Raw genomic sequence first — 18747 nt, forward strand, 5'->3', positions numbered from 1 at the left:
CTTTTATCAGGTAAATAAAAGATTTTTTTTTAATAGTCCCACATATCCCTGAGGCTCTGTTTACTTTTGTAAGTTTGGGTAATTTCTACTGTATTATTTTCAAGTTCACTGATTCCTCTGTCACCTACATTCTAATGTTGAACCCATACCTTGAGTTTTTTGTTTCAGTTATTGTATTTTTCAGTTCTAATAATTTTACTTGATTCTTCTTTATATTTTCTATATATTTGTTGAGATCTTCTGTTTATTTGCTGAAACTCTCAATGTTTTTATTTGTTTCAAGTGCATTTGTAGTTACTTACTGAAGTATTTTTATGATGACATTTTCAATTTTTGTGAAATAATCCTATCATGTCTGTCATCTTGGCATTGGCATGTATTAGGCATTTTTTTGTTTTTACTTAATTTGAGTTTTCTGCTGCTTGGCATGTTGTGTTTGGCTGTATTAAAGGTAATATTATATATGTTTTCTGTCTTGTAAGGCTACTTCTTTCCTGGTGCTTTAACTAAAGAGAGTAGGTTTTGAAGGGGTCCTTTTTTTGGCAGGCATCCTTTGGCATTTTCTGGTTTTCAGTTTTTTCAGCTGCAAACTTGGGATATATGAGGCAATAGGAAAACAAAGGGAACACGCCACTTGTTTTTTTCCTTGGGTCTTAAGGTGTTTAGCTAGTCTGTCTTTTTTTCTCCATTTCTCAGAGAACAGAAAAAAGGCTGGATATAGTGGCTCGCATCTGCAGTCTCAGCACTTTGGGAGGCTGAGGCAGGAGGATTGCTTGAGCTTAAGAATTTGAGAACAGCCTGGGCATTACAGTGAGATCCTGTCTCTACACAAAATATTAATAATAGTCTTCTTACATTTGTTTAATAGAAAACACCCAGGGTTTTAAATTATACTAAGCAGGAGACATAGGGAAAACTATAACTACTTTAGTTTCTAGTAGTGGAAGTCCACTGGCTCTAATTTTTTTTTTTTTTTTGAGATGGAATCTTGCTGTCACCTAGGCTGGAGTGCAGTGGTACGATCTCAGCTCACTGCAACCTCTGCTTCCCAGGTTCAAGCGATTCTCCCTGCCTAAGCTGCCTGAGGAGCTAGGATTACAGGCACTCGCCATCAAGCCCAGGTAATTTTTTTTTTTTTTTTTTTCAGTAGAGATGAGGTTTCACAATCTTGACCAGGCTGGTCTTGAACTCCTGACACCTCAGGTGATCCACCCACCTTGGCCTCCCAATATGCTGGGAATACAGGCTTGAGCTACCATGCCGAGCCCACTGGCTCAATTTTGATAATTATTTTCTTTATGCCTGCTTGAAACATAATAGCTATATTTGACCTACTTCTTGCCAAATTGTATATGTGAAGACAGTGTCTTCTGTTGTCTGCTTGAGAATGGATTGAGCCCATTTCTAGCTGAAAGGTAGGTAGATGTACTTAGTTCCCAGCATAAATTCTAGTAATTAATATTTGTAGGCATTTACAAAGTTGATTCTTCTAGCTAAACCATGATAGTATCACTTCTTAGCCTCAAGTCTGATTCTTTGGCAGTCTGAGTTAAGGGAGTATAGATTGGTCTCCTACAATGAACTTTTAAAGGCCCTTCTAGTGTGTTTTCCTTACCTTATAAAATTATGGGATCATTCTACCTAGGATGCAGTATATGAATTCTGATCCTCATGTACTCTTTGACTACACTGTCTTATTTTTGGGGACTTAGAGGATATAAAAAGATCTTAGGGACTCAGAGAAGGAGAAGTATTAACTATTGTGGCTGTCTCATATCAGCTTCTTTCAGTTGAGAAATGACTAATTATTTTTTCTCATTGGTTATAAACCTGTTTCTCTAAGTCAAAAGGGACAGAGAATGAATGAAAAGACAATTCTCTAGCCTTCAACTAGGCCATCGTCATTTTCATAGTGATGCATGGATCAGCCTTTGCCTGCTTTGCTCATTTCAGCTCCATTGCTTCAATAGTTAAAGGAAATTCCTTCCAGATTTAGACAATAGTCAATTTTTAGCATTGCTGTTTTTAATCTCTTTTTCTGGGTCCTCATAGGTATTTTAGGATAAGGGAGCAGCAGCCAGCGAGAGGCCATTTAAAACTAGAATCTCCCATAAGCTAAGCTAGTCTTAAGGGAAATTTGAAAGTGAGTCTAAGTGAAAGCAAATTTTTTCAAAATTGAACTGAACAATTAAGTTGCTAAAATAATCTCTTCATTTAAAAATCAATGACATACAAAAATAATTTTATTGTTTGAGTTTTTAAACTTTTTCAAATATGCGAATCAGGCTCCTCTTGGCGCTTGAATAGGTGCCATCTGCTGAGTTGTAACTGAGCCAGATCTTGCATTTGGGCCTAAATTTAATATTTAGTTCTGATAGATGAAACATGCATCTTTAAAAGCAGTGAGCCATTTGTACATTTTAAGTTTAATACTTTCCTAAAACTTAAATTTACTTCTTAGCACTAACTTACATAGATAAACTTCCGTTTTTTAAATTGCATTTTAGGTTTTGGGGTACACGTGAAGAACATGCAAGATTGTTGCATAGGTACACACATGACAGTGTGATTTGCTGCCTTCCTCCCCATCACCTATATCTGGCATTTCTCCCCATGCTATCTCTCCCCAACTCCCCAGCCCCTGCTGTCCCTCCCGTTTCCCCCCGACAGACCCCAATGTGTGATGCTCCCATCCCAATACCTACCTGTGAGTGAGAACATGCGGTGATTGATTTTCTGTTCTTGTGTCAGTTTGCTGAGAATGATGGTTTCCAGATTCATCCATGTCCCTACAAACGACACGAACTCATCATTTTTGATTGCTGCATAATATTCCATGGTGTATATGTGCCACATTTTCCCTCTCCAGTCTATCATTGATGGGCATTTGGGTTGGTTCCAGGTCGTTTCTATTGTAAACAGTGCTGCAACGAACATTCCTGTGCATGTGTTTTTATAGTAGAACAATTTATAATCCTTTGGATATATGCCCAGTAATGGGATTGCTGGGTCAAATGGAATTTCTATTTCTAGGTCCTTGAGGAATCACCACACTGTCTTCCACAATGGTTGAACTAATTTACACTCCCACCAACAGTGTAAAAGTGTTCCTATTTCTCCACATCCTCTCCAGCATCTGTTGTCTCCAGATTTTTTAATGATCACCATTCTAACTGGCATGAGATGGTATCTCAATGTGGTTTTGATTTGCATTTCTCTAATGACCAGTGATGATGAGCATTTTTTCATATGTTTGTTGGCCTCATGTATGTCTTATTTTGTAAAGTGTCTGTTCATATCCTTTGCCCACTTTTGAATGGCCTTAATTGTTTTTTTCTTGTAAATCTGTTTTAGATCTTTGTAGATTCTGGATATTAGCCCTTTGTCAGATGGGTACATTGCAAAAATTTTTTCCCATTCTGTTGGTTGTCGATTCACTCTAACTACTGTTTCTTTTGCCATGCAGAAGCCGTGGAGTTTGATTAGGTCCCATTTGTCTATTTTGGCTTTTGCTGCCAAAGCTTTCGGTGTTTTGTTCATGAAGTCCTTGCCTACTCCTATGTCCTGAATGGTTTTGCCTAGACTTTCTTCTAGGGTTTTTATGGTGCCAGGTCTTATGTTTAAGTCTTTAATCCATCTGGAGTTAATTTTAGTGTAAGGTGTCAGGAAGGGGTCCAGTTTCTGCTTTCTGCACATGGCTAGCCAGTTTTCCCAACACCATTTATTAAACAGGAAGTCCTTTCCCCATTGTTTGTTTTTGTCAGGTCTGTCAAAGATAGGATGGTTGCAGATGTGTGGTGTTGCCTCCGAGGTCTCTGTTCTGTGCCATTGGTCTATATCTCTGTTTTGGTACCAGTACCATGCTATTTTGATTACTGTAGCCTTGTAGTATAGTTTGAAGTCCAGTAGTGTGATGCCTCCTGCTTTGTTCTTCTTGCTTAGAATTGACTTGGCTATGCGGGCTCTCTTTTGGTTCCCTATGAAGTTTAAGGTGGTTTTTTCCAGTTCTGTGAAGAAGGTCATTGGTAGCTTGATGGATAGTGTTGAATCTGTAAATTACTTCGGGCATATTGCCATTTTCATGTTGATCTTCCTAACCATGAACATGGAATGTTTCTCCATCTGTTTGTGTCCTCTTTTATTTCGTTGAGCAGTGGTTTGTAGTTCTCCTTGAAGAGGTCCTTTACGTTCCTTGTTAGTTTTATTCCTAGGTATTTTATTCTCTTTGCAGTAATTGTGAATGGCAGTTCGTTCTTGATTTGGCTCTCTTTAAGTCTGTTATTGGTGTATAGAAATGCTTGTGATTTTTGCACATTGATTTTATATCCTGAGACTGCTGAAGTTGCTTATCAGTTTCAGGAGATTTGGGGCTGAGACAATGGGGTCTTCTAGATATACAATCATGTCGTCTGCAAATAGAGACAATTTGACTTCCTCCTTTCCTATTTGAATACGCTTTATTTCTTTTTCTTGCCTGATTGCTCTGGCTAGAACATCCAATATTATATTGAATAAGAGTGGTGAGAGAGGGCATCCTTGTCTAGTGCCAAATTTCAAAGGGAATGTTCCCAGTTTTTGCCCATTCAGTATGATATGGGCTGTAGGTTTGTCATAAATAGCTTTTATTATTTTGAGATACATTCCATCAATACTTAGTTTATTGAGGGTTTTTAGCATAAAGGGCTGTTGAATTTTGTCAAAGGCCTTCTCTGCATCAGTTGAGATAATCGTGGTTTTTGTTTTTGGTTCTGTTTATGTGGTGAATTACATTTATAGACTTGTGTATGTTGAACCAGCCTTACATCCCCAGAATGAAGCCTACTTGATAATGGTGGGTAAGCTTTTTGATATGCTGTTGCAATTGGCTTGCCAATATTTTATTGAAGATTTTTGCATCTATGTTCATCATAGATATTGGCCTGAAGTTTTCTTTTCTTGCTGAGTCTCTGCCGGGTTTTGGTATAAGGATGATGTTGGTCTCATAAAATAATTTGAGAAGAATTCCCTCTCTTTGGATTGTTTGGAATAGTTTTAGAAGGAATGGTACCAGCTCCTCTTTGTATGTCTGGTAGAATTTGGCTGTGAACCCATCTGGACCTGGGCTTTTTTTGGGTGGTAGGCTTTTAATTGCTACCTCAACTTCAGACCTTGTTATTGGTCTATTCAGCATTTTGACTTCTTCCTGGTTGAGGCTTGGGAGGATGCAGGTGTCCAGGAATTTATCCATTTCTTCCAGGTTTACTAGTTTACGTGCATAGAGTTGTTTGTAATAATCTTTGATGATGGTTTGTATTCCTATGGAATCTGTGGTGATATCCCCTTTATTGTTTTTTATTGTATCTATTTGATTATTCTCTCTTTTATTTTGTATTAATCTGGCTAGTGGTCTATTTTGTTGACATTTTTGAAAAACCTGCTCCTGGATTTATTGATTTTTTTGAAAGGTTTTTTAATGTCTCTATCTCCTTCAGTTCTGCTCTGATCTTAGTTATTTCTTGTCTTCTGCTGGGTTTTGAGTTTTTTTAATCTTGCTCCTCTAGTTCTTTCAATTTTGATGATAGGGTGTCGATTTTAGATCTTTCCCTGCTTCTCATGTGGGCATTTATTGCTATCTATTTTCCTCTAGACACTGCTTTAATTGTGTTCCAGAGATTCTGGTATGTTGTGTCTTCATTCTCATTGGTTTCGAAAACATCTTTATTCTGCCTTCATTTCATTGTTTATCCAGTCAACATTCAAGAGCCAGTTGTTCAGTTTCCATGAAGCTGTGTGGTTCTGAGTTAGTTCCTCAATTCTGAGTTCTAACTTGATTGCACTGTGGTCTGAGAGACTATTTGTTATGATTCCCATTCTTTTGCATTTGCTGAGGAGTGATTTACTTCCAATTATTGGTCAATTTTACAGTAGGTGTGATATGGTACTGAGAAGAATGTATATTCTGTGGATTCGGGATGGAGAGTTCTCTAAATGTCTATTAGATTTGCTTGGTCCAGGTCTGAGTTCAAGTCCTGTCTAATATTGACAATGGGGTGTTAAGGTCTCCCACTATTATTGTGTGGGGGTCTAAGTCTCTTTGGAAGTCATTAAGAGCTTGCTTTATATATCTGCGTGCTCCTGCATTAGGTGCGTATATATTTAGGATCGTTAGCTCTTCTTGTATCGATCCTTTTACCATTATGTAATGGCCTTCTTTGTCTCTTTTGAACTTTGTTGGTTTAAAGTCTATTTTATCACAGATGACAACTGCAACTCCTGCTTTTTTTTGCTCTCCATTTGCTTGGTAAATCTTCCTCCTTCCCTTTATTTTGAGCCTTTGTGTATCTTTGCATGTGAGATGGGTTTCCTGGATACAGCATGCTGATGGGTTTTGGCTTTTTATCCAATTTGTCAGTCTATGCCTTTTGATTTAGCCCATTTACATTTAGGTTTAATATTGTTATGTGTGAATTTGATCCTGCCATTTAGATGCTAGCTGGCTGTTTTGCCCGTTAGTTGATGCAGTTTCTTCCTTGTGTTGATGCTCTCTACCATTTGGTATGTTTTTGGAGTGGCTGGTACTGGTTGTTCCTTTCTATGTTTAGTGCCTCTTTCAGGAGCTCTTGTAAAGCAGGCCTGGTGGTGTTGAAATCTCTGAGAACTTGCTTGTTTGTAAATGATTTTATTTTTCCTTCACTTATGAAGCTTAGTTTGGCTGGATATAAAATTCTGGGTTGGAAGTTTTTTCTTAAAGGATATTGAATATTGGCCCCCACTCTTCTGGCTTGTAGGGTTTCTGCTGAGAGATCTGCGAGTCTGATGGATTTCCCTTTGTGGGTAACCAAACCTTTCTCTCTGGCTGCCCTTAGCATTTTCTCCTTCATTTCAACCCTGGTGAATCTGATGATTATGTGCCTCGGGGTTGCTCTTCTTGAGGAATATCTTTGTGCTGTTCTCTGTATTTCCTGGACTTGAATATTGGCCTGCCTTGTTAGGTTGGGGGTGTTTTCCTGGATAATATCCTGAAGAGTATTTTCCAGCTTGAATTGATTCTCTCCATCACATTCAGGTACACTTGTCAAACATAGATTAGGTCTTTTCACATAGTCCCTTATTTCTTCGATACTTTGTTCATTCCTTTTTACCCTTTTTTCTCTAATCTTGCCTTCTCATTTTATTTCACTGAGTTGATCTTCGACCTCTGATATCCTTTCTTCTGCTTGGTCAATTCGGCTCTCGAAACTTGTGCATGCTTCGTGAAGTTCTCATGTTGTTTTTCAGCTCCATCAATTCACTTATATTCCTGTCTAAGATGTTTATTCTCACTAGCATTTCATCGAATCTTTTGTCAAAGTTCTTACTTTCTTTGCATTCAGTTAGAACATGTTCTTTTAGCTCACAGAAGTTTCTTATTACCCACCTTGTGAAGCCTGATTCTGTCAATTCATCACACTCATTCTCCATCCAGCTTTGTTACCTTGCTGGTGAGGAGTTGTGATCCCTTGTAGGAGAAGAGGCATTCTGGTTTCAGGTGTTTTCGTCCTTTTTGAGCTGGTTTCTTCCTATCTTTATCGATTTATCCACCTGTCATCTTTGTAGTTGTTGATGTTCAGATTGTGTCTCTGAGTGGACATCCAGTTTGTTGGTGATGAAGTTATTTCTTTCTGAAGTTATTTCTTTCTCAGTTTTCCTTCTAACAGTCTGGACCCTCTGCTGTAGGACTGCTGAGGCCCACTCTAGGCCCTGCTTGCCTGGGGATCACCTGCAGTGACTGCAGAACAGTAAGGTTTGCTGCCAGTTTCTTCTTCTGCTATCTTTGTCCCCGAAGGATACCTGCCAGATATCAGTCTGAGCTCTCCTTTATGAGGTGGCTCTTTGGATATACAGGGTCAGGGAGCTGCTTGAGGAGATGGTCTGTCCTTTACAGGAGCTCAAGTGCTGAGCTGTGAGCTCCGTTGTTCATTCACAGCTTCTGGGCAGGTACGTTTAAGTCTGCTGCAGCTGAACTCATAATCTCCCCCTTTTTTTCCCCAGGTGCTCTGTCCCAGGGAGTTAGGGCTTTATTTATGAGTTTCTGTTGTGCTGCTCCCTTTTTTCAGTGCTGCCCTGCCCAGTGAGGAGGCAGCCTAGTCACTGTCCACCTGCAGAGGCTTTGCTGAACTGCTGTGGGCTCCGCCCGGCTGCCATGTGAACTTCCCTGCAGTCCTGTTTATAAAGGTACAGTTAGAACTGCCTTGGCAATGGTAGCTCCTCTCTATATTGGTAGACTCTCTCTGTAATGGCGGGCTCCCTCGGCAATGGTGGGCTGCCTCAGCAATGGCAGACTACCTCTGTACTGGTGGAATGCCTTGGTAATGGTAGACGCCCCTGCCCCACAGAGCTGGTCTGTTCCAGGTTTAGCTGTGCTTGCTGTGAAACTCTCAATCCAGAGCATTTCAGATTGCTGATTTTTTGTGGGGGTGGACCAGCTGAGTCTGATCACCTGGCTCCCTGCCTCAGAGCCCTTCTTTTTTCTTTTAGTTGAACAGTCAACTCTGTCTCCCAGGTGTTCCAGTCACCTGTTGAAAAGGTGCTGGGATCTGTGTGATTTCCCATGTGGCGACCCACTCTGCTGGCTGAAACAGCCACGCTGAGATTTGTGGCGCTTTTTTGCCCAGGAATCTCCTGGCCTGGCTCCGTGTTTCAGTTCCCTTTTTTATCAGTTGAATGGGCGACTCTGTCTCCCAGGAGCTCCAGTCGTCAGCTAAAATGGTACCCGGACCCGTGTATTTTGTATGGAGAACCACCGTAATGGGGCGCTGGCCAAAACAGCTGTGCCAGCCAAACAGCCACACCAGCCAAAGCAGCTGCGCTGGTGACACATGGATCTCCTCTGCCTAGGAATCTCCTGGTCTGTGGGCAATAAAAATCCATCTGGAAATGTGGCATCCATTTACCCTCCACGCTTTTCCTGGTAGCTGCAATCCTGAGCTGCTTCTAATCAGCCATCTTGGATCCATCTCCCACCATTTTTATAATAGCTAAAATTAAATCAAACAAAGACCTGAAAATATCAAGTGCTAGAAACAATAAGGAACAATGTAAACTCTCATTCATTGTTAATAAAAATACAAAATGGTACAGCTATTTTGGGAAAGTTTGGCAGTTTCTTATAAACACACACTTACTATATGATCCAGCAGTTCCACTTTCAAATATTAACCCAAGTGAATTATAATTTTATGTTCACACAAAAACTTATATGTGAATGTTTATAGTAGCTTTATTTATAATTGCCAAAAACTGCAAACAACTCAGATGTCCTTCAATAGGTGAATGAGTAAGGAGACTGGTACAACCCTACAATGGAGTATTACTCAGCACTAAAAAGAAACAAACTATTGATTCTCTAAACAACATGCATGAATTATAAGTGCATTTTGCTACCCAGACCCATATGCCTATGTAACATATAATTTGATTTATAAAACTTTCTAGAAAAGGCAAAACTATAGGAATAGAAAACAAGTAGTTTCTGGGAATTGGGAATTGGGGAGGGATGGACAACAAATGGTTCAGACAAGGCAATTTTCAGGGCAATATACCTCTTCTATAGGTGACAGTGGTGTTTATATGGCTTTGCCAAAACCCATAGTGCTCTGCATTGACTATATTACAAATGTATGCCATAAGTTCAATGAAGGGGTTGGGAAAGAAGGAAACTAAATAATTTTTAAAAACAAGGCTAGATATGCGTCAGCAATCCTAAAAGCACTGTATCTGTATACTAGGTTGAACAAATAAGTAAATATACAGCAGATCATGAGAGCACAATCACATTCACTGTCAGAAAAAGAAGTTACAAAATAAGCAAGTTGGAGATGCTAGGATGAACCCTATGAATGTTAGATTAGAAGCTGAGATATCAGTATGTTTACATACATAGACACACACACAGATAGGTACAGAAATAAATGTAATTATGTGTGTACAAATGGATTAGTATGCATACATTATTTTCTAGTTCTGTCCACTGTAATAACCTGGAAGCAGTGATAACCTATTCACATAAAGTATACCTACTACTCAGATGCTGGTTTCTAAATACCATTCTTCAGTAAAACAAACCAAAGCAACATTGGACCATTGATTTTAGGGCTTGGATAGAAATAAGAGTCTGTAATATTTTGGAATCCTAGTAAAAAAAAAGTCCTAAAATAAAATGGGCATGTCAAAAGTGCATAAGCGTCAATCTGAAAGAACTGCCAATGGCTAAAGTTTAAACAATGTAAGTCAGAAAACAAAATGAATCACAATAGTATTGGATTATAAGCCAATAATAAAATTATAAGCCAATGATAAAATAAATATTCATGAGCCCATACTTATATAGTTTATCTCTCTCTCTCTCTCTACACACACACACACACACACACACACACACATCCCATGACTAAATTAGAGGAAAAGGACTTTTTAAAATTATACTTCAAGTTATGAGGTACATATGCAAAATGCGCAGGTTTGTTACATAGTTATACATGTGCCATGGTGGTTTGCTGCATCCATCACCCTGTCATCTACATTAGGTATTTCTCCTAATGCCATCCCTTCCCTAGCCCCCCACCTCCTGGTATCCCTCCCCTAGGCCCCCATTCCCTGACAAGCCTCAGTGTATGATGTTCCCCTCCCTGTGTCATGCGTTCTCATATTGTTCAACTCCCACTTATGAGTCTGAATATGCAGTGTTTGGTTTTCTGTTCTTATGTTAGTTTGCTGAGAATGATGGTTTCCAGCTTCGTCATTGTCTCTGCAAAGGACATGAACTCATCCCTTATCATGGCTGCATAGCATTCCATGGTACATATGTGCCACATTTTCTTTATTCAGTCTAACATTGATGGGCATTTGGGTTGGTTCCAAGCCTTTGTTATTGTGAACAGTGCCACAATAAACATGCATGTGCATGTGTCTTTATAACAGAATAATTTATAATCCTGTGGGTATATACTCAGTGATGGGATTGCTGGGTCAAATGGTATTTCTAGTTCTAGATCCTTAAGGAATCACTGCATTGTCTTCCACAATGGTTGAACTAATTTATACTCCCACCAACAGTGTAAAAGCATTCCTATTTTTCCACATCCACTTAATTAAACACTCTCTCAGAACAGATACATAAATGACAAGTAAACATATGAAAAAATACTCTAACCATTAATACTTAGGAAAAAACAAATTCAAGCTACAATAAAATACAACTATACAACTCTCATAATAGCTAAAATTAAAACAAACAAAAACCTGACAATACCAAGTGCTGGAGTCAATAAGGAACAACAGAAGCTCTCATTCATTGTTGACAGAAATTCAAAATGGTATAGCCATTTTGGGAAAGTTTGGCAATCTGCTGTCTCCTGTTTTTTTAATGATTGCCATTTGAACTGGTGTGAGATGGTATCTCAATGTGGTTTTCATTTGCAATTCTCTAATGACCAGTGATGATGAACTTTTTTCCATATGCTTGTTGGCTGCATAAATGTCTCCTTTTGGGAATGTCTGTTTATATCCTTCACCCACTTTTTGATGGGGTTGTTTGTTTTTTTCTTGTAAATTTGTTTAAGTTCTTTGTAGATTCTGGATATTAGCCCTTTGTCAAATGGATAGACTGCAAAAATTTTCTCCCATTCTATAGGTTGCCTGTTCACTCTAATGATAGTTTCTTTTGCTGTGCAGAAACTCTTAAGTTTAATTAGATCCCATTTGTCTATTTTGGCTTTTGTTGCCATTACTTTTGGTGTTTTAGTCATGAAGTCCTTGCTTATGCCTGTGTCCTGAATAGTATTGCCTAAGTTTTCTTTTCTTTTTGGGTGCTAGGTCTTATGTTTAAATATTTAATCCATCTTTAGTTAATTTTTGTATAAGGTGTAAGGAAGGGATCCAGTTTCAGCTTTCTGCATGTAACTAGCCAGTTTCCCTAACACCATTTATTCAATAAGAAATCCTTTCCCCATTGGTTGTTTTTGTCAGGTACGTCAAAATGGTTGTAGACGTGTGGTATTATTTCTGAGGCCTCTGTTCTGTTCCATTGTTCTATATCTCTGATTTGGTACCAGTACTATGCTGTTTTGATTACTGTAGCCTTGTACTGTAGTTTGAAGTCAGGTAGCATGATGCCTCCAGCTTTGTTCTTTTTGCTTAGGATTGTCTTGGTTTGTGGGCTCTTTTTTAGTTCCATATGAAGTTTAAGGTGGTTTTTTACAGTTCTGTGAAGAAAGTCAATGGTAGCTTGATGGGGATAGCATTGAATCTATAAATAACTTTGGGCAGTATAGCCATTTTCACAATATGGATTCTTCCTAACCATGAGCATGGAATGTTTTTCCATCTGTTGTGTCCTCTCTTATTTCCTTGAGCAGCAGTTTGTAGTTTTCCTTGAAGACACCTGAAAAGGACATTTTTAAAAGTAGAATACTTCTAATTTATAGATGTACAGGAAATAGGATAAATGAAAAATAACCATTAGTATACCACTGTAATAATAAATGCAGGTGACATCCACTGATAAATTCTAAATTAGTAGGACAATGTTTAAGGCAATATTTGTGCTTTAATATATCTTCCCACAAACTGTTCATTATTATAGTAGTTTTAGCATACATCTGTAATTTTTTTTGCTACTTACGGCTGCAGAAGTTGGAAATTAATGCTTCTACACTTGAGTACAGCTATACTTCGTGACTTGCTCCAAATGAACAGAGCATGGGAGGAGGAAAATGATAATTAACTGTAAGAAACCTGGCAGATACTTCCATACTGAAGTGATCAAGTTTGACTTCATCAGTAATAAGTCATGTTGGTTTTATGTGCCCCTGATATGATTGATATTATACAAGATACCTCTGTGATTGTCTTCCTTCAAATTTATAACTTTAGTATAATTATAATAAAACATCAGATTAAAAACTAACCACTATTTGCTAACAGTTTTGAAATTATGAAAGATAAGGAAGACTAAGAAACCCTCATCAATCAGAGGAAAGTGAGGAGATGAGTTGACAAAATACAACGTGATATCTAGGACTGGATCCTGAAACAGAAAATGGATGCCAAGAGGAAAAGTGGAAAACCTAAATAAAGTCTCTCATTTGGTTATTATTATTATACTAGTGTTAGTTTCTTAATTTTATTAAATGCAACATGGTTATATAAAATGTTAATGTTAGAAGAGTTTGAGTGAAGAATATATGGAAGCTCTAAATTAAAAGGGACAAAAAAGTGAATAGAACAATAATTTTATGCATATTAATTTAAAGTTACAAAGGTAATTATTAAGGTAACTAAAAGTAATTATATAGCTATTTTAAGAAGAGAGGGAGGAAAAGTGGACACAGACACATGATGTAAGTGAACTAAAATAGCCCATCAATGGGTATCATAAAAAGTCCATGTCAATGTTGACAACTCAACAAATAACTTTATAAATGTATCATTTGGGTAACCACCAGAAAATATTAAAACAGACTTGGTTAAACGAAGTTTCTTACTGGAGCAGGAATAGAAGTGGCCAGAAATAGGAGTCAGAGATTGCTTTTTCATTACCATTTCATTAGCAATATCTGATTTTAGGACCATATGCATGCTATTTCGATAAAAACTACAAAATAGTGTCATTCCACAAAGAGGCTCCATTGTCAATTGGTTTGGAATATATTTATTATTTTTCCTCTATTTTAGAGAGTCACAATATATACTGTCATATTAAACATTCAGAGAAATTATAAAACAAAAACATAACAAAATGTAAACAAACTTTCTGTAAATCAGCATTTTCCAAACTTCTTTGTCTGCAGAAACAGGTATTAGCCTTATGAGAAACATTCAGAAAATAGAATGCAATTTGAGAAATGCTGTGCTCTGAACCCTTGAAGAGTAAAAGAAAACCACAACTGAGAAATTGATGTAAAGCTCTCCTACCTGTGGCAAAGATGAACTCCTTCCACTCTCTGGAGCCCTGTAATTGCTAAACTCATTACGGTAGTTCCTGTCTGTCTCCTGTATCTGTCCCAAATACGACAAGAGTCTGGCACAATTTTGCCTTCTTACATGCAGTGTCCTCATTGCTACTTAATCATTTTGCAGGTTTGTGCAAAGCTTATTCTGATTCTTGAAATATGTAAAAGACCCTTGAAGCATAATTCTATGCTATTCCCCACATTGAGAGAGTGAGATGGAGCTCAGTTGGATGTCACCACCCCCTGTTTGGGACAAAGATCACACTCTGCCTTGAAACCCAGTAATCAAAAAGGTAGGCTTCTGTTCTCTCGATCCTTCAGAGCTTCTAGCGCTATGGGGGTAAAAAGAGGCTCTCTGCCTTACCTGGATTTTGGTCCTATGGGGATGATTTCATGGAGGTTGACAAAATCTATGACTGCAGCTGATGTAATTTACATGGTCCTGAATCAAGGCAGGTGGATTATGTATTCTCTTTGTTTTCACTCTGGATTTATGGGAAGGAAGGGTAATTTTTCCTCTTGTCCAAATATCTTAAATCATTCAAAGGCAGCATTAGACTTTTAACAGAAAAATGCAAATGTAACTAGGACACTTACAATGACCTAAATGCATGCTGATTACCTTTCTGTTATTTTCTGCCCTTAAATAAAGAAAATAAAATAAATGTCAGCAGTAAGAAAAATGAAAGTAGGTCAGTCTTACAGAACCATTAGATCAAAAGCAGTTAGAAGCCAAACACACCTTTCCCAAGTGGGAAGCAATAAATCAACATGTAAATGAAAAGCATTTGAAGAGTTGTAGCAGTTTTTCTATTAGCCCTGGCAATTAGCAGGAGGGCATTAAATTATTCTGGTGACTACATCTTGTAGCAGGAACAAAGTGGAAAGGCTGGTAATGTTACTGAAGGAGATGAGTCGCTCCAAAACAGAGCTTCTAGTGGGTGGGACTCACATTTCTTAGAAAATGAGAGGAAGAATAGACAACAAAGGATGCTCCCTGCTAGGATCATGCAGAAGGAAGCTCTGACTTTTCACCCTGTGTGTAGATGTGTGTTTGTGTAGGTGTAAATGTCTTCTGATTCCTTTCAAATGACCATACTTGAAGGTCTAATACTAACACCATCAGGTGACAATATGAAATTCCAACAGCATGGCCAAATAGGGTGGCCTTTCATCGAAAACTTGTACTTGTCCCTGTTAATAACTATTACACTGCTTCTTGTACAAAGATTCCTTTTAATGTCCTACTATGTGGGGTCAAGTTAATACACTCATCCTTACACTACAGAATTTAACAACGTCAACACTGTATACATGCATGAAGGAAGAGAAGCGGCCAAATCAATGTGGAACACATCCGTTAATGAAAAACTGCTCACAAAATGTTTTTACAACAAGGCAAGATTTCTAGTGATACACTGTGAGAGAAGAAATGGGGAGTTATCTGAGGCAAAGTAGTGTGATAGTAGAGGAGTCTCTAAGATTTGATGTAAGATTTTGGAGAATAAACACTGAATGATTTGGTTCAGTATATGTAATAACTCATTAAAGAATCTGAAACCAGTTTTGGTCCCAGCACAGAGAGTCCACATAATATGATTTCTCTCCAATATGGTACAAATTATAGTGACTTTATGGAGTATCTTGAGTTTATACCTAAAAGTTTAAACTTTAAAAGTTTAGGCCGGGCGCGGTGGCTGAAGCCTGTAATCCCAGCACTTTGGGAGGCCGATGCAGGTGTATCACGAGGTCAAGAGATCGAGACTATCCTGGTCAATATGGTGAAACCCCGTCTGTGCTAAAAATACAAAAAATTAGCTGGGCATGGTGGCGCATGCCTGTAATCCCAGCTACTCAGGAGGCTGAGGCAGGAGAATTGCCTGAACCCAGGAGGCGGATGTTGCGGTGAGCCAAGATCACGCCATTGCACTCCAGCTTGGGCAACAAGAGTGAAACTCCGTCTCAAAAAAAAAAAAAAAAAAGACTTTGAACTTGGAAGAAAAATATATTTCAAATTCCCTTATACCTAATCTATAGGAAAAATAAAGTCCTAACTTTATTACCCATTGATAACCTTTGGAATATACCATTTTTCATATTATTCATGAAAAATACAGGAAACATAGAAGAGCCCACCATTTAATACATTCTACAGTATGAGGGCTGGATATTACTTTTTTTCTTCTTTGCTCAGCCCTGAGAAATGGGACTTTACAGTGTCAAAGAATTAAAGAAAGAAAGAAAGAAAGAAAGAAAGAAAGAAAGAAAGAAAGAAAGAAAGAAAGTTATTTTCATAGCAGAAGACAGGGGCTATGGAAAGGTAAGTTGAGTTTGTGGCAAATACATCATTTTTATTTTCAAAATAATTGTACTGTTCTTTTTGATGTAAAAGTGGAAATAGATGTTTTCATGTTGATGAGTAATCTTTAAACTCTTGAGATTGTGTCTTGAATTTACATAAAAACTCATAGGCAAATTTATATGGAAAGGCAAAAAAAAAACAAAAAACAAAAAACAAAAAAACCCAGAACAGCCAACAAAATATTAAAGAAGAAGAAAACTGGAGAACTGACACTATCCAACTTCAAGATGGACCATAAAGCTACAGTAATCAGAGAATGTGGTGTTGGCAAAAGGATGAACAAATAGATCAATGGAATAGAGTCCAAAAACAGACCACACAAATATTGTAAACTGATTTTTGACAAAGGAGAAAATGCACTCCAATGGAGAAATGATAGTCTTTTTGATAATTGTTGCCAAAACAACTGGATGTCTAATGACAAATAATAATAATAATCTACAGGCAGACTTTACATCTTTCACAAAAATTTCTCAAGTTGGATCACATGTCTAAGTGTCAAATATAAAACTATAAAACTTCCAGAAGATAACATAGGAAAAAATTTTTTCCACTGTATCTTCTTGGGCATTACTGAGCCTCCTTTATCTGAATGTCTACATATTTTGCTAGACTTGGAAAGTTTTCTTCTATCATCTTATTAAATTGATTTTCTACCCTTTTTAGTCTCATTGTCCTCAGGGATACCAATAATCTGAATATTTACTTGTTTTATGTTGTCCCAAATCTTACAAAATCCTTTTCATTCTTTTTTATTCTTTTTCCCTTGTTTTTGTCTGACTAGATTGTTTCAAAAGATTGTCTTTACATTCTGAGATTCTTTCTTCTGCCTGATCTAGTTTTTGCTGAAGCTATCATATGTATTTTGTATTTCCTTTAATGAATTATTCAGCTCCAGAATTTTTATTTAGTTTCTTTTTAAAAGAAATCTATCACGTTGGTAAAAATATCATTCATGTTTTGAATTATTTTTCTAATTTCTCTGCATTGTTTTCAGAATTCTCTTGTGTAATTATCTTTAAAATAAATATTTTAATTCTCTTTCTAGGATGTTGAAAAATTATTTGTGATTAAGATGTATTGCTGGCAATTATTATATTCTTTTGGGAGGTGTCATATTTCCATGCATTTTCACATTTCCTGCCTCCTTACATTGATAACTGTGTATCTGATGTAACACTTGCTTTTTCCTATTTTTTAAATTTACTTTCATAGGAGAGGACTTTTTCCCGAAGATGTATCTATAGTGTTTGTTGTGTAAGGTTCTTCGGCTTCGATTGTGGGCATGTGCAGAAGAAGGGTACTCTCTGTATGATTTCTTTGGCTATAAACAGCATTCATGGTGTCTTTGATTTTCTTGGTGAGTTATGGTGTGGTTATTAGTAGAGGCTGTAGTGAAATTGTTCCAGGTACTTGGGTACCAGGTGGATCAGTCTTCAGGCCCCAGTACTAGTAAAAATGGGCTGAGCATGCCTATCTTTGTGCCCCAAGGCAGTGTATGCTGGCACCTGTGTTGGTAGTTATAGGCAGGTTGATTCTTGGGCTTTCAGGAGGTTTTCTCAGATGTTGGTAGTGACAGCAGTGTACCAGGCATGTAAGAAGGTTTCTGGGCCCCTGGGCAGTCAATGTGGTGTGGGAAATGGCAGTAGCAATAGCAGGATGATTCTCTGTGTCTAAAGCTCTACTCATTCATGTTGGTTATGGCTGTAATGGGCTGGGTGGGCCACTCTTTAGGCCCATTACAGCCATAGCCAACATAAATTGCAGGTAGTGATTGCAGGTGCTGCCAGCTGAGGTGATAGCAGTCAGTTTAGGCTCAGCCTCAGGCCCTTAAAAGGAGTGCTCAGGTGACCAAAGTGGCATATTGGGTTGAGCAATCCCCGAGACCCTGAGCTATGTGCTCTGTCTCAGGGCACAAAGGTGGGTTGGGTGGGCTTGTGTTCAGGCCTCACAATGATGAGAGCAGGCATAAGCCAGATTGGCAGAGGCAGGATAATCCTCAGGCCTCAGGCAGAGTGCTCAGGTGAGTAGTGGTAGCAGCCACGCTAAGGCCCTGCCACTGGAGAGTTGGAGCCATCCTCAGTGGCCACAGCCTGGGAAGCTAGTGGGGAATGCATGTCCCTCTTATTCTCCATCCCAGTGAGACTTATCCTCCATCCCTGGTAGCAGTAGTCCATACCTAGCTCAAGCCCTCATCCTGGCTGCAGGATTCTTTACCTAGCTCCCAGTTACATTCCAGTGGCAACTTGCACTCTGCTCAAATTCCTGTCTCAGTCCCAATGACTGTTGCAGCCCATATCTTACTTACTTCTTAGCCTAGGCTGTGGGAACACTTTCAGCTCTCTCTTCAGTATCAACAGCAACAGTCCAAGTTCCTGTAATGCCTTTGTTTCAGCACTACTGGGACCCAGGACA

General features: G+C 38.2%; 1 protein-coding gene and 1 long non-coding RNA gene across 9 annotated transcripts in view; one reads left to right on the top strand and one right to left on the bottom strand.

Annotated features, from left to right (window-relative positions):
* LOC103792497 (protein phosphatase 1 regulatory subunit 14B-like) overlaps positions 1-18747 on the top strand; it is a 71062-nt gene that overhangs the window by 22103 nt on the left and 30212 nt on the right. For 2 of the 8 annotated variants that reach the window (XR_004744425.3, XR_013526492.1), the window contains exons 4-5: positions 1053-1121; positions 14098-14263. The exons of 2 other annotated variants lie outside the window; for them this stretch is intronic. The gene's annotated coding sequence lies outside the window, so the exon portion shown is untranslated. 4 more of the 8 variants (XR_008481256.2, XR_008481266.2, XR_008481263.2 and 1 more) reach the window with 4 other exon arrangements.
* Positions 9221-14593, bottom strand: LOC144579268 (uncharacterized). The gene is made up of 2 exons (XR_013526505.1): positions 14335-14593; positions 9221-12400 (listed from the first exon to the last, which is right to left on the bottom strand). It is a non-coding gene; the product is annotated as an uncharacterized LOC144579268 (long non-coding RNA).

Source organism: Callithrix jacchus, chromosome 1, assembly GCF_049354715.1.
Source record: "Callithrix jacchus isolate 240 chromosome 1, calJac240_pri, whole genome shotgun sequence".
Lineage (NCBI taxonomy): Eukaryota > Metazoa > Chordata > Mammalia > Primates > Cebidae > Callithrix > Callithrix jacchus.